General features: G+C 38.0%; 8 non-coding genes across 8 annotated transcripts; all 8 read left to right on the top strand.

The window, feature by feature from the left end:
* The first annotated feature begins 520 nt into the window (after positions 1-520).
* Positions 521-620, top strand: TRNAI-UAU (transfer RNA isoleucine (anticodon UAU)). Its single transcript has 2 exons — positions 521-558; positions 585-620. It is a non-coding gene; the product is annotated as a tRNA-Ile (tRNA).
* Positions 621-2,456: 1,836 nt separating this feature from the next.
* On the top strand, positions 2,457-2,556 carry TRNAI-UAU (transfer RNA isoleucine (anticodon UAU)). The gene is made up of 2 exons: positions 2,457-2,494; positions 2,521-2,556. It is a non-coding gene; the product is annotated as a tRNA-Ile (tRNA).
* A 1,843-nt stretch (positions 2,557-4,399) lies between these two features.
* TRNAI-UAU (transfer RNA isoleucine (anticodon UAU)) lies at positions 4,400-4,513 on the top strand. Its single transcript has 2 exons — positions 4,400-4,437; positions 4,478-4,513. It is a non-coding gene; the product is annotated as a tRNA-Ile (tRNA).
* Positions 4,514-6,346: 1,833 nt separating this feature from the next.
* Positions 6,347-6,446, top strand: TRNAI-UAU (transfer RNA isoleucine (anticodon UAU)). The gene is made up of 2 exons: positions 6,347-6,384; positions 6,411-6,446. It is a non-coding gene; the product is annotated as a tRNA-Ile (tRNA).
* Positions 6,447-8,281: 1,835 nt separating this feature from the next.
* On the top strand, positions 8,282-8,381 carry TRNAI-UAU (transfer RNA isoleucine (anticodon UAU)). The gene is made up of 2 exons: positions 8,282-8,319; positions 8,346-8,381. It is a non-coding gene; the product is annotated as a tRNA-Ile (tRNA).
* A 1,837-nt stretch (positions 8,382-10,218) lies between these two features.
* Positions 10,219-10,318, top strand: TRNAI-UAU (transfer RNA isoleucine (anticodon UAU)). Its single transcript has 2 exons — positions 10,219-10,256; positions 10,283-10,318. It is a non-coding gene; the product is annotated as a tRNA-Ile (tRNA).
* A 1,845-nt stretch (positions 10,319-12,163) lies between these two features.
* Positions 12,164-12,277, top strand: TRNAI-UAU (transfer RNA isoleucine (anticodon UAU)). The gene is made up of 2 exons: positions 12,164-12,201; positions 12,242-12,277. It is a non-coding gene; the product is annotated as a tRNA-Ile (tRNA).
* A 1,841-nt stretch (positions 12,278-14,118) lies between these two features.
* Positions 14,119-14,232, top strand: TRNAI-UAU (transfer RNA isoleucine (anticodon UAU)). The gene is made up of 2 exons: positions 14,119-14,156; positions 14,197-14,232. It is a non-coding gene; the product is annotated as a tRNA-Ile (tRNA).
* Positions 14,233-15,650: the final 1,418 nt, after the last annotated feature.

Below are 15,650 nucleotides of genomic sequence, written 5' to 3'. Positions count from 1 at the left end.
GTCATGCAAGAAAAAGACGCCAAATTACGTTTCCTCGATTACACATAGCGAGAGAACACAAGAAAGACATGTAAACGGAAAACAGTTTAGTGACTTTAGTATTGCCAAAATACTACGTTGTCAGTCGAAACGAAAAGCCGGCTACTGTGATGTATCGGACAATAAAGGATTAAACGTGTTGGACGTATTGTTAGTAATGTCAAAAAAGACACTGCGCGTGACATTCCTGGCCAATCTTTCAATGCAAGTAGTCAGATATCTTCAATTCGAGTCATTTTGTATTATCCACCAGTTTCAAGAAAGTTTTAATAATACACCGTGCTGCTAAATATCAGCTACGTGTGAGTGGATTTGTTCTGTATATGTATTACTTTTAACTTATATTCGTACAATTATATATGAACCGTCAAATTTAAATAAAGAGAACTAATATTAAAATTCCGCGATATTTCTGACGCAAGTTGTATTGAACAAAATGCGGTTATCCTATTGAAAGTGCACTCAATTAGTTGTTTCATCTTCCCCAGTGGCACAATCGGTTAGCGCGCCGTACTTATATGGCAGTACTGCTCTGTTACTGAGTAATGCGGAGGTTGTGAGTTCGAGCCTCATCTGGGGAATGAGTATGTTTTGAATCCACGAATTGGAGAATAATTGAATTTAAACACTTATGATCGCAAATTCCATTCGCGATCCAATCTCCAGCATTTAGTTTCATCTAATTTAAATGACATCGATCGCCATTTATATGGTCGCAAAATACGTCGAATTTGAGTTAAAAGACCTGCTTAACCCGACTCAATTAAAATGGATAAATGGCATCACAGCTGACGTATATATCTAACTATAATTGCATGCAATCCTATGAAGTGCTGTTTTTTTTTACTTTAATTACCCAGTGTTTACCAAGTCTGCTAAAATCGTCAAGTGGTAATGCACTATTTAGGCAGAAGAATAAATGTCATTGACTTGCTCAAGACGGTTATATAGTTTTACGATTTTGAGGGCGCTGTTTAGCAGACGGTTTATTTGGGCGCTATCTTGTGATCGTTTACTGATTGGCAAATTGAAAATACGGATGATCTATGTTCATTTCAAGAATGATATTCAATAATTTTTACGTACATTACATTTCATTTATCCATTCTATAAAACAATAACCCAATACACTTTATATAGATTATGTAACAGGTGAGATATTTATGAAAGTGCTAAGCACATGATATTACGGATAACACAATAGGTGAATTTGTTCGATTATCGCCATTAAGTGCTGTATTTTAATTAGGGGTTAATGGCATTTGTTTTCCTGTTCTCTGATTGGGTTATTTTGAATAATATGCAGATTTCAAGGTGACTTATGGTCTACCTTGTTGATTCAAACCATTCTTAAATTCACAAAAAATACATCATTCGAGATGACGATGCACACTCCAAGAGGTAACTTAATGTATGCTGCAGATGTATACTCACGCACGCAGCATATGTATGCCAATCCACCGTATACCAGTATTTTCAACTCTCACAGTACATTGTCATGCATAGACCGACCGCCGTATAGCTTCGTAGCACTTATCGTCTTGGCTATAAGGTCATACGCGAAACAGAGGGCTACATTGAAAGATATCTACCGCTATATAGAGACAACTTTTCCGTATTATCGTGTGACGAGCCCTGGCTGGAAGAATTCAATCCGTCATAACCTCTCTTTGAACAATTGCTTCATCAAGAGTCCTCGTAGTATACATGACCTGACTCACGGTCATTTCTGGAGACTAGCAGAGGGTTGGAAAGAAATGTTTGCTGAAAGCGACTTCCGCCGCCGTCGTCGAGGATATAAGAAATCCAATAACCACGAGTTTATAACAACTAACAGCCAAGCGAACGAGTATTATATTACCCGATATAAACCTGAAAGCACGCCGTCGTCGGTGGAGCCATGCAAGAAACAGACGCCAAATTACGTTTCCTCGATTACACATAGCGAGAGAACACAAGAAGGACATGTAAACGGAAAACAGTTTAGTGACTTTAGTATTGCCAAAATACTACGTTGTCAGTCGAAACGAAAAGCCGGCCACTGTGATGTATCGGACAATAAAGGATTAAACGTGTTGGACGTATTGTTAGTAATGTCAAAAAAGACACTGCGCGTGACATTCCTGGCCAATCTTTCAATGCAAGTAGTCAGATATCTTCAATTCGAGTCATTTTGTATTATCCACCAGTTTCAAGAAAGTTTTAATAATACACCGTGCTGCTAAATATCAGCTACGTATGAGTGCATTTGTTCTGTATATGTTTTACTTTTAACTTATATTCGTACAATTATATATAAACCGTAAAATTTAAATAAAGAGAACTAATATTAAAATTCCACGAGATTTCTGACGCAAGTTGTATTGAACAAAATGCGGTTATACTATGGAAAGTGCACTAAATTGTTTGATTCATCTTCCCCAGTGGCACAATCGGTTAGCGCGCCGTACTTATATGGCAGTACTGCTCTGTTACTGAGTAATGCGGAGGTTGTGAGTTCGAGCCTCACCTGGGGAATAAGTATGTTTTGAATCCACGAATTGGAGAATAATTGAATCGAAACATTTCCAAATCGCAAATTCCATTCGCGATCCAATCTCCAGCATTTAGTTTCATCTAATTTAAATGACATCGATCGCCATTTATATGGTCACAAAATTGCAAATACGTCGAATTTGAGTTAAACACCTGCTTAACCCGACTCAATTAAAATGGATAAATGGCATCACAGCTGACGTATAAATCTAACGATAATTGCTTGCAATCCTGTGAAGTGCTGTTTTTTACTTATTTATTTACCCAGTGTTTACAAAGCCTGCTAAAAACGTCCAGAGGTGATGCATTATTCAGGTAGAAGAATAGATGTCATTGACTTGCTTAAGACGGTTACATAATTCTACTATTTTGAGGGCGCTGTTAAGCAGACTGTTTGTTGGAGCGCCATCTTGTGATCGTTTACTGATTGGCAAATTGAAATTACGGATGATCTATGTTCATTTCAAGAATGATATTCAATAATTTTCACGTACATTACATTTCATTCATCCATGCTATAAAACAATAACGCAATACACTTTATATAGATTATGTAACAGGTGAGATATTTATGAAAGTGCGAAGCACATGATATTACGGATAACACAATAGGTAAATTTGTTCCATTATCACCATTAAGTGCTGTATTTTAATTAGGGGTTAATGCCATTTGTTTTCCTGCTCTCTGATTGGGTTATTTTGAATAATATGCAGATTTCAAGGTGACTTATGGTCTACCTTGTTGATTCAAACCATTCTTAAATTCACAAAAAATACATCATTCGAGATGACGATGCACACTCCAAGAGGTAACTTAATGTATGCTGCAGATGTATACTCACGCACGCAGCATATGTATGCCAATCCACCGTATACCAGTATTTTCAACTCTCACAGTACATTGTCATGCATAGACCGACCGCCGTATAGCTTCGTAGCACTTATCGTCTTGGCTATAAGGTCATACGCGAAACAGAGGGCTACATTGAAAGATATCTACCGCTATATAGAGACAACTTTTCCGTATTATCGTGTGACGATCCCTGGCTGGAAGAATTCAATCCGTCATAACCTCTCTTTGAACAATTGTTTCATCAAGAGTCCTCGTAGTATACATGACCTGACTCACGGTCATTTCTGGAGACTAGCAGAGGGTTGGAAAGAAATGTTTGCTGAAAGCGACTTCCGCCGCCGTCGTCGAGGATATAAGAAATCCAATAACCACGAGTTTATAACAACTAACAGCCACGCGAACGAGGATTATATTGCGCGATATAAACCTGAAAGCACGCCGTCGTCGGTGGAGTCATGCAAGAAAAAGACGCCAAATTACGTTTCCTCGATTACACATAGCGAGAGAACACAAGAAAGACATGTAAACGGAAAACAGTTTAGTGACTTTAGTATTTCCAAAATACTACGTTGTCAGTCGAAACGAAAAGCCGGCCACTGTGATGTATCGGACAATAAAGGATTAAACGTGTTGGACGTATTGTTAGTAATGTCAAAAAAGACACTGCGCGTGACATTCCTGGCCAATCTTTCAATGCAAGTAGTCAGATATCTTCAATTCGAGTCATTTTGTATTATCCACCAGTTTCAAGAAAGTTTTAATAATACACCGTGCTGCTAAATATCAGCTACGTGTGAGTGGATTTGTTCTGTATATGTATTACTTTTAACTTATATTCGTACAATTATATATGAACCGTCAAATTTAAATAAAGAGAACTAATATTAAAATTCCACGATATTTCTGACGCAAGTTGTATTGAACAAAATGCGGTTATCCTATTGAAAGTGCACTCAATTAGTTGTTTCATCTTCCCCAGTGGCACAATCGGTTAGCGCGCCGTACTTATATGGCAGTACTTATATGGCAGTACTGCTCTGTTACTGAGTAATGCGGAGGTTGTGAGTTCGAGCCTCATCTGGGGAATGAGTATGTTTTGAATCCATGAATTGGAGAATAATTGAATCGAAACATTTCCAAATCGCAAATTCCATTCGCGATCCAATCTCCAGCATTTAGTTTCATCTAATTTAAATGACATCGATCGCCATTTATATGGTCGCAAAATACGTCGAATTTGAGTTAAAAGACCTGCTTAACCCGACTCAATTAAAATGGATAAATTGCATCACAGCTGACGTATATATCTAACTATAATTGCATGCAATCCTATGAAGTGCTGTTTTTTTTTTACTTTATTTACCCAGTGTTTACCAAGCCTGCTAAAATCGTCAAGTGGTAATGCACTATTTAGGCAGAAGAATAAATGTCATTGACTTGCTCAAGACGGTTATATAGTTTTACGATTTTGAGGGCGCTGTTTAGCAGACTGTTTGGGCGCTATCTTGTGATCGTTTACTGATTGGCAAATTGAAAATACGGATGATCTATGTTCATTTCAAGAATGATATTCAATAATTTTCACGTACATTACATTTCATTTATCCATTCTATAAAACAATAACCCAATACACTTTATACAGATTATGTAACAGGTGAGATATTTATGAAAGTGCGAAGCACATGATATTACGGATAACACAATAGGTGAATTTGTTCGATTATCGCCATTAAGTGCCGTATTTTAATTAGGGGTTAATGGCATTTGTTTTCCTGCTCTCTGATTGGGTTATTTTGAATAATATGCAGATTTCAAGGTGACTTATGGTCTACCTTGTTGATTCAAACCATTCTTAAATTCACAAGAAATACATCATTCGAGATGACGATGCACACTCCAAGAGGTAACTTAATGTATGCTGCAGATATTTACTCACGCACGCAGCATATGTATGCCAATCCACCGTATACCAGTATTTTCAACTCTCACAGTACATTGTCATGCATAGACCGACCGCCGTATAGCTTCGTAGCACTTATCGTCTTGGCTATAAGGTCATACGCGAAACAGAGGGCTACATTGAAAGATATCTACCGCTATATAGAGACAACTTTTCCGTATTATCGTGTGACGAGCCCTGGCTGGAAGAATTCAATCCGTCATAACCTCTCTTTGAACAATTGCTTCATCAAGAGTCCTCGTAGTATACAGGACCTGACTCACGGTCATTTCTGGAGACTAGCAAAGGGTTGGAATGAAATGTTTGCTGAAAGCGACTTCCGCCACCGTCGTCGAGGATATAAGAAATCCAATAACCACGAGTTTATAACAACTAACAGCCACGCGAACGAGGATTATATTGCGCGATATAAACCTGAAAGCACGCCGTCGTCGGTGGAGTCATGCAAGAAACAGACGCCAAATTACGTTTCCTCGATTACACATAGCGAGAGAACACAAGAAGGACATGTAAACGGAAAACAGTTTAGTGACTTTAGTATTGCCAAAATACTACGTTGTCAGTCGAAACGAAAAGCCGGCCACTGTGATGTATCGGACAATAAAGGATTAAACGTGTTGGACGTATTGTTAGTAATGTCACAAAAGACACTGCGCGTGACATTCCTGGCCAATCTTTCAATGCAAGTAGTCAGATATCTTCAATTCGAGTCATTTTGTATTATCCACAGTTTCAAGAAAGTTTTAATAATAAACCGTGCTGCTAAATATCAGCTACGTGTGAGTGGATTTGTTCTGTATATGTATTACTTTTAACTTATATTCGTACAATTATATATGAAGCGTCAAATTTGAATAAAGAGAACTAATATTAAAATTCCACGAGATTTCTGACGCAAGTTGTATTGAACAAAATGCGGTTATACTATTGAAAGTGCACTCAATTGTTTGTTTCATCTTCCCCAGTGGCACAATCGGTTAGCGCGCCGTACTTATATGGCAGTACTGCTCTGTTACTGAGTAATGCGGAGGTTGTGAGTTCGAGCCTCACCTGGGGAATGAGTATGTTTTGAATCCACGAATTGGAGAATAATTGAATTTAAACACTTATGATCGCAAATTCCATTCGCGATCCAATCTCCAGCATTTAGTTTCATCTAATTTAAATGACATCGATCGCCATTTATATGGTCGCAAAATACGTCGAATTTGAGTTAAAAGACCTGCTTAACCCGACTCAATTAAAATGGATAAATTGCATCACAGCTGACGTATATATCTAACTATAATTGCATGCAATCCTATGAAGTGCTGTTTTTTTTTACTTTAATTACCCAGTGTTTACCAAGTCTGCTAAAATCGTCAAGTGGTAATGCACTATTTAGGCAGAAGAATAAATGTCATTGACTTGCTCAAGACGGTTATATAGTTTTACGATTTTGAGGGCGCTGTTTAGCAGACGGTTTATTTGGGCGCTATCTTGTGATCGTTTACTGATTGGCAAATTGAAAATACGGATGATCTATGTTCATTTCAAGAATGATATTCAATAATTTTTACGTACATTACATTTCATTTATCCATTCTATAAAACAATAACCCAATACACTTCATATAGATTATGTAACAGGTGAGATATTTATGAAAGTGCGAAGCACATGATATTACGGATAACACAATAGGTGAATTTGTTCGATTATCGCCATTAAGTGCCGTATTTTAATTAGGGGTTAATGGCATTTGTTTTCCTGCTCTCTGATTGGGTTATTTTGAATAATATGCAGATTTCAAGGTGACTTATGGTCTACCTTGTTGATTCAAACCATTCTTAAATTCACAAGAAATACATCATTCGAGATGACGATGCACACTCCAAGAGGTAACTTAATGTATGCTGCAGATATTTACTCACGCACGCAGCATATGTATGCCAATCCACCGTATACCAGTATTTTCAACTCTCACAGTACATTGTCATGCATAGACCGACCGCCGTATAGCTTCGTAGCACTTATCGTCTTGGCTATAAGGTCATACGCGAAACAGAGGGCTACATTGAAAGATATCTACCGCTATATAGAGACAACTTTTCCGTATTATCGTGTGACGAGCCCTGGCTGGAAGAATTCAATCCGTCATAACCTCTCTTTGAACAATTGCTTCATCAAGAGTCCTCGTAGTATACAGGACCTGACTCACGGTCATTTCTGGAGACTAGCAAAGGGTTGGAATGAAATGTTTGCTGAAAGCGACTTCCGCCACCGTCGTCGAGGATATAAGAAATCCAATAACCACGAGTTTATAACAACTAACAGCCACGCGAACGAGGATTATATTGCGCGATATAAACCTGAAAGCACGCCGTCGTCGGTGGAGTCATGCAAGAAACAGACGCCAAATTACGTTTCCTCGATTACACATAGCGAGAGAACACAAGAAGGACATGTAAACGGAAAACAGTTTAGTGACTTTAGTATTGCCAAAATACTACGTTGTCAGTCGAAACGAAAAGCCGGCCACTGTGATGTATCGGACAATAAAGGATTAAACGTGTTGGACGTATTGTTAGTAATGTCACAAAAGACACTGCGCGTGACATTCCTGGCCAATCTTTCAATGCAAGTAGTCAGATATCTTCAATTCGAGTCATTTTGTATTATCCACAGTTTCAAGAAAGTTTTAATAATAAACCGTGCTGCTAAATATCAGCTACGTGTGAGTGGATTTGTTCTGTATATGTATTACTTTTAACTTATATTCGTACAATTATATATGAAGCGTCAAATTTGAATAAAGAGAACTAATATTAAAATTCCACGAGATTTCTGACGCAAGTTGTATTGAACAAAATGCGGTTATACTATTGAAAGTGCACTCAATTGTTTGTTTCATCTTCCCCAGTGGCACAATCGGTTAGCGCGCCGTACTTATATGGCAGTACTGCTCTGTTACTGAGTAATGCGGAGGTTGTGAGTTCGAGCCTCACCTGGGGAATGAGTATGTTTTGAATCCACGAATTGGAGAATAATTGAATTTAAACACTTATGATCGCAAATTCCATTCGCGATCCAATCTCCAGCATTTAGTTTCATCTAATTTAAATGACATCGATCGCCATTTATATGGTCGCAAAATACGTCGAATTTGAGTTAAAAGACCTGCTTAACCCGACTCAATTAAAATGGATAAATTGCATCACAGCTGACGTATATATCTAACTATAATTGCATGCAATCCTATGAAGTGCTGTTTTTTTTTACTTTAATTACCCAGTGTTTACCAAGTCTGCTAAAATCGTCAAGTGGTAATGCACTATTTAGGCAGAAGAATAAATGTCATTGACTTGCTCAAGACGGTTATATAGTTTTACGATTTTGAGGGCGCTGTTTAGCAGACGGTTTATTTGGGCGCTATCTTGTGATCGTTTACTGATTGGCAAATTGAAAATACGGATGATCTATGTTCATTTCAAGAATGATATTCAATAATTTTTACGTACATTACATTTCATTTATCCATTCTATAAAACAATAACCCAATACACTTCATATAGATTATGTAACAGGTGAGATATTTATGAAAGTGCTAAGCACATGATATTACGGATAACACAATAGGTGAATTTGTTCGATTATCGCCATTAAGTGCTGTATTTTAATTAGGGGTTAATGGCATTTGTTTTCCTGCTCTCTGATTGGGTTATTTTGAATAATATGCAGATTTCAAGGTGACTTATGGTCTACCTTGTTGATTCAAACCATTCTTAAATTCACAAAAAATACATCATTCGAGATGACGATGCACACTCCAAGAGGTAACTTAATGTATGCTGCAGATGTATACTCACGCACGCAGCATATGTATGCCAATCCACCGTATACCAGTATTTTCAACTCTCACAGTACATTGTCATGCATAGACCGACCGCCGTATAGCTTCGTAGCACTTATCGTCTTGGCTATAAGGTCATACGCGAAACAGAGGGCTACATTGAAAGATATCTACCGCTATATAGAGACAACTTTTCCGTATTATCGTGTGACGAGCCCTGGCTGGAAGAATTCAATCCGTCATAACCTCTCTTTGAACAATTGCTTCATCAAGAGTCCTCGTAGTATACATGACCTGACTCACGGTCATTTCTGGAGACTAGCAGAGGGTTGGAAAGAAATGTTTGCTGAAAGCGACTTCCGCCGCCGTCGTCGAGGATATAAGAAATCCAATAACCACGAGTTTATAACAACTAACAGCCAAGCGAACGAGGATTATATTACCCGATATAAACCTGAAAGCACGCCGTCGTCGGTGGAGCCATGCAAGAAACAGACGCCAAATTACGTTTCCTCGATTACACATAGCGAGAGAACACAAGAAGGACATGTAAACGGAAAACAGTTTAGTGACTTTAGTATTGCCAAAATACTACGTTGTCAGTCGAAACGAAAAGCCGGCCACTGTGATGTATTGGATAATAAAAGGATTAAACGTGTTGGACGTATTGTTAGTAATGCCACACAAGACAGTGCGCGTGACATTCCTGGCCAATCTTTCAATGCAAGTAGTCAGATATCTTCAATTCGAGTCATTTTGTATTACCCACCAGTTTCAAGAAAGTTTTAATAATAAACCGTGCTGCTAAATATCAGCTACGTATGAGTGCATTTGTTCTGTATATGTTTTACTTTTAACTTATATTCGTACAATTATATATAAACCGTAAAATTTAAATAAAGAGAACTAATATTAAAATTCCACGAGATTTCTGACGCAAGTTGTATTGAACAAAATGCGGTTATACTATTGAAAGTGCACTAAATTGTTTGATTCATCTTCCCCAGTGGCACAATCGGTTAGCGCGCCGTACTTATATGGCAGTACTGCTCTGTTACTGAGTAATGCGGAGGTTGTGAGTTCGAGCCTCACCTGGGGAATAAGTATGTTTTGAATCCACGAATTGGAGAATAATTGAATCGAAACATTTCCAAATCGCAAATTCCATTCGCGATCCAATCTCCAGCATTTAGTTTCATCTAATTTAAATGACATCGATCGCCATTTATATGGTCGCAAAATTGCAAATACGTCGAATTTGAGTTAAACACCTGCTTAACCCGACTCAATTAAAATGGATAAATGGCATCACAGCTGACGTATAAATCTAACGATAGTTGCTTGCAATCCTGTGAAGTGCTGTTTTTTACTTATTTATTTACCCAGTGTTTACAAAGCCTGCTAAAAACGTCCAGAGGTGATGCATTATTCAGGTAGAAGAATAGATGTCATTGACTTGCTTAAGACGGTTACATAATTCTACTATTTTGAGGGCGCTGTTAAGCAGACTGTTTGTTGGAGCGCCATCTTGTGATCGTTTACTGAATGGCAAATTGAAATTACGGATGATCTATGTTCATTTCAAGAATGATATTCAATAATTTTCACGTACATTACATTTCATTCATCCATGCTATAAAACAATAACGCAATACACTTTATATAGATTATGTAACAGGTGAGATATTTATGAAAGTGCGAAGCACATGATATTACGGATAACACAATAGGTAAATTTGTTCCATTATCACCATTAAGTGCTGTATTTTAATTAGGGGTTAATGCCATTTGTTTTCCTGCTCTCTGATTGGGTTATTTTGAATAATATGCAGATTTCAAGGTGACTTATGGTCTACCTTGTTGATTCAAACCATTCTTAAATTCACAAAAAATACATCATTCGAGATGACGATGCACACTCCAAGAGGTAACTTAATGTATGCTGCAGATGTATACTCACGCACGCAGCATATGTATGCCAATCCACCGTATACCAGTATTTTCAACTCTCACAGTACATTGTCATGCATAGACCGACCGCCGTATAGCTTCGTAGCACTTATCGTCTTGGCTATAAGGTCATACGCGAAACAGAGGGCTACATTGAAAGATATCTACCGCTATATAGAGACAACTTTTCCGTATTATCGTGTGACGAGCCCTGGCTGGAAGAATTCAATCCGTCATAACCTCTCTTTGAACAATTGTTTCATCAAGAGTCCTCGTAGTATACATGACCTGACTCACGGTCATTTCTGGAGACTAGCAGAGGGTTGGAAAGAAATGTTTGCTGAAAGCGACTTCCGCCGCCGTCGTCGAGGATATAAGAAATCCAATAACCACGAGTTTATAACAACTAACAGCCACGCGAACGAGGATTATATTGCGCGATATAAACCTGAAAGCACGCCGTCGTCGGTGGAGTCATGCAAGAAAAAGACGCCAAATTACGTTTCCTCGATTACACATAGCGAGAGAACACAAGAAAGACATGTAAACGGAAAACAGTTTAGTGACTTTAGTATTGCCAAAATACTACGTTGTCAGTCGAAACGAAAAGCCGGCCACTGTGATGTATCGGACAATAAAGGATTAAACGTGTTGGACGTATTGTTAGTAATGTCAAAAAAGACACTGCGCGTGACATTCCTGGCCAATCTTTCAATGCAAGTAGTCAGATATCTTCAATTCGAGTCATTTTGTATTATCCACCAGTTTCAAGAAAGTTTTAATAATACACCGTGCTGCTAAATATCAGCTACGTGTGAGTGGATTTGTTCTGTATATGTATTACTTTTAACTTATATTCGTACAATTATATATGAACCGTCAAATTCAAAATAAAGAGAACTAATATTAAAATTCCACGATATTTCTGACGCAAGTTGTATTGAACAAAATGCGGTTATCCTATTGAAAGTGCACTCAATTGGTTGTTTTTATCTTCCCCAGTGGCACAATCGGTTAGCGCGCCGTACTTATATGGCAGTACTTATATGGCAGTACTGCACTGTTACTGAGTAATGCGGAGGTTGTGAGTTCGAGCCTCATCTGGGGAATGAGTATGTTTTGAATCCATGAATTGGAGAATAATTGAATCGAAACATTTCCAAATCGCAAATTCCATTCGCGATCCAATCTCCAGCATTTAGTTTCATCTAATTTAAATGATATCGATCGCCATTTATATGGTCGCAAAATACGTCGAATTTGAGTTAAAAGACCTGCTTAACCCGACTCAATTAAAATGGATAAATTGCATCACAGCTGACGTATATATCTAACTATAATTGCATGCAATCCTATGAAGTGCTGTTTTTTTTTTTACTTTATTTACCCAGTGTTTACCAAGCCTGCTAAAATCGTCAAGTGGTAATGCACTATTTAGGCAGAAGAATAAATGTCATTGACTTGCTCAAGACGGTTATATAGTTTTACGATTTTGAGGGCGCTGTTTAGCAGACTGTTTGGGCGCTATCTTGTGATCGTTTACTGATTGGCAAATTGAAAATACGGATGATCTATGTTCATTTCAAGAATGATATTCAATAATTTTCACGTACATTACATTTCATTTATCCATTCTATAAAACAATAACCCAATACACTTTATATAGATTATGTAACAGGTGAGATATTTATGAAAGTGCGAAGCACATGATATTATGGATAACACAATAGGTGAATTTGTTCGATTATCGCCATTAAGTGCCGTATTTTAATTAGGGGTTAATGGCATTTGTTTTCCTGCTCTCTGATTGGGTTATTTTGAATAATATGCAGATTTCAAGGTGACTTATGGTCTACATTGTTGATTCAAACCATTCTTAAATTCACAAGAAGTACATCATTCGAGATGACGATGCACACTCCAAGAGGTAACTTAATGTATGCTGCAGATATTTACTCACGCACGCACGCAGCATATGTATGCCAATCCACCGTATACCAGTATTTTCAACTCTCACAGTACATTGTCAGGCATAGACCGACCGCCGTATAGCTTCGTAGCACTTATCGTCTTGGCTATAAGGTCATACGCGAAACAGAGGGCTACATTGAAAGATATCTACCGCTATATAGAGACAACTTTTCCGTATTATCGTGTGACGAGCCCTGGCTGGAAGAATTCAATCCGTCATAACCTCTCTTTGAACAATTGCTTCATCAAGAGTCCTCGTAGTATACATGACCTGACTCACGGTCATTTCTGGAGACTAGCAGAGGGTTGGAAAGAAATGTTTGCTGAAAGCGACTTCCGCCGCCGTCGTCGAGGATATAAGAAATCCAATAACCACGAGTTTATAACAACTAACAGCCACGCGAACGAGGATTATATTGCGCGATATAAACCTGAAAGCACGCCGTCGTCGGTGGAGTCATGCAAGAAAAAGACGCCAAATTACGTTTCCTCGATTACACATAGCGAGAGAACACAAGAAAGACATGTAAACGGAAAACAGTTTAGTGACTTTAGTATTGCCAAAATACTACGTTGTCAGTCGAAACGAAAAGCCGGCCACTGTGATGTATCGGACAATAAAGGATTAAACGTGTTGGACGTATTGTTAGTAATGTCAAAAAAGACACTGCGCGTGACATTCCTGGCCAATCTTTCAATGCAAGTAGTCAGATATCTTCAATTCGAGTCATTTTGTATTATCCACCAGTTTCAAGAAAGTTTTAATAATACACCGTGCTGCTAAATATCAGCTACGTGTGAGTGGATTTGTTCTGTATATGTATTACTTTTAACTTATATTCGTACAATTATATATGAACCGTCAAATTCAAAATAAAGAGAACTAATATTAAAATTCCACGATATTTCTGACGCAAGTTGTATTGAACAAAATGCGGTTATCCTATTGAAAGTGCACTCAATTGGTTGTTTTTATCTTCCCCAGTGGCACAATCGGTTAGCGCGCCGTACTTATATGGCAGTACTTATATGGCAGTACTGCACTGTTACTGAGTAATGCGGAGGTTGTGAGTTCGAGCCTCATCTGGGGAATGAGTATGTTTTGAATCCATGAATTGGAGAATAATTGAATCGAAACATTTCCAAATCGCAAATTCCATTCGCGATCCAATCTCCAGCATTTAGTTTCATCTAATTTAAATGATATCGATCGCCATTTATATGGTCGCAAAATACGTCGAATTTGAGTTAAAAGACCTGCTTAACCCGACTCAATTAAAATGGATAAATTGCATCACAGCTGACGTATATATCTAACTATAATTGCATGCAATCCTATGAAGTGCTGTTTTTTTTTTACTTTATTTACCCAGTGTTTACCAAGCCTGCTAAAATCGTCAAGTGGTAATGCACTATTTAGGCAGAAGAATAAATGTCATTGACTTGCTCAAGACGGTTATATAGTTTTACGATTTTGAGGGCGCTGTTTAGCAGACTGTTTGGGCGCTATCTTGTGATCGTTTACTGATTGGCAAATTGAAAATACGGATGATCTATGTTCATTTCAAGAATGATATTCAATAATTTTCACGTACATTACATTTCATTTATCCATTCTATAAAACAATAACCCAATACACTTTATATAGATTATGTAACAGGTGAGATATTTATGAAAGTGCGAAGCACATGATATTATGGATAACACAATAGGTGAATTTGTTCGATTATCGCCATTAAGTGCCGTATTTTAATTAGGGGTTAATGGCATTTGTTTTCCTGCTCTCTGATTGGGTTATTTTGAATAATATGCAGATTTCAAGGTGACTTATGGTCTACATTGTTGATTCAAACCATTCTTAAATTCACAAGAAGTACATCATTCGAGATGACGATGCACACTCCAAGAGGTAACTTAATGTATGCTGCAGATATTTACTCACGCACGCACGCAGCATATGTATGCCAATCCACCGTATACCAGTATTTTCAACTCTCACAGTACATTGTCAGGCATAGACCGACCGCCGTATAGCTTCGTAGCACTTATCGTCTTGGCTATAAGGTCATACGCGAAACAGAGGGCTACATTGAAAGATATCTACCGCTATATAGAGACAACTTTTCCGTATTATCGTGTGACGAGCCCTGGCTGGAAGAATTCAATCCGTCATAACCTCTCTTTGAACAATTGCTTCATCAAGAGTCCTCGTAGTATACATGACCTGACTCACGGTCATTTCTGGAGACTAGCAGAGGGTTGGAAAGAAATGTTTGCTGAAAGCGACTTCCGCCGCCGTCGTCGAGGATATAAGAAATCCAATAACCACGAGTTTATAACAACTAACAGCCACGCGAACGAGGATTATATTGCGCGATATAAACCTGAAAGCACGCCGTCGTCGGTGGAGTCATGCAAGAAAAAGACGCCAAATTACGTTTCCTCGATTACACATAGCGAGAGAACACAAGAAAGACATGTAAACGGAAAACAGTTTAGTGACTTTAGT

This window comes from Saccoglossus kowalevskii, chromosome 4, assembly GCF_978046115.1.
Source record: "Saccoglossus kowalevskii chromosome 4, keSacKowa6.1, whole genome shotgun sequence".
Classification (NCBI taxonomy): Eukaryota; Metazoa; Hemichordata; class Enteropneusta; family Harrimaniidae; genus Saccoglossus; species Saccoglossus kowalevskii.
This window is presented reverse-complemented; position numbering and strand designations above follow the sequence as displayed.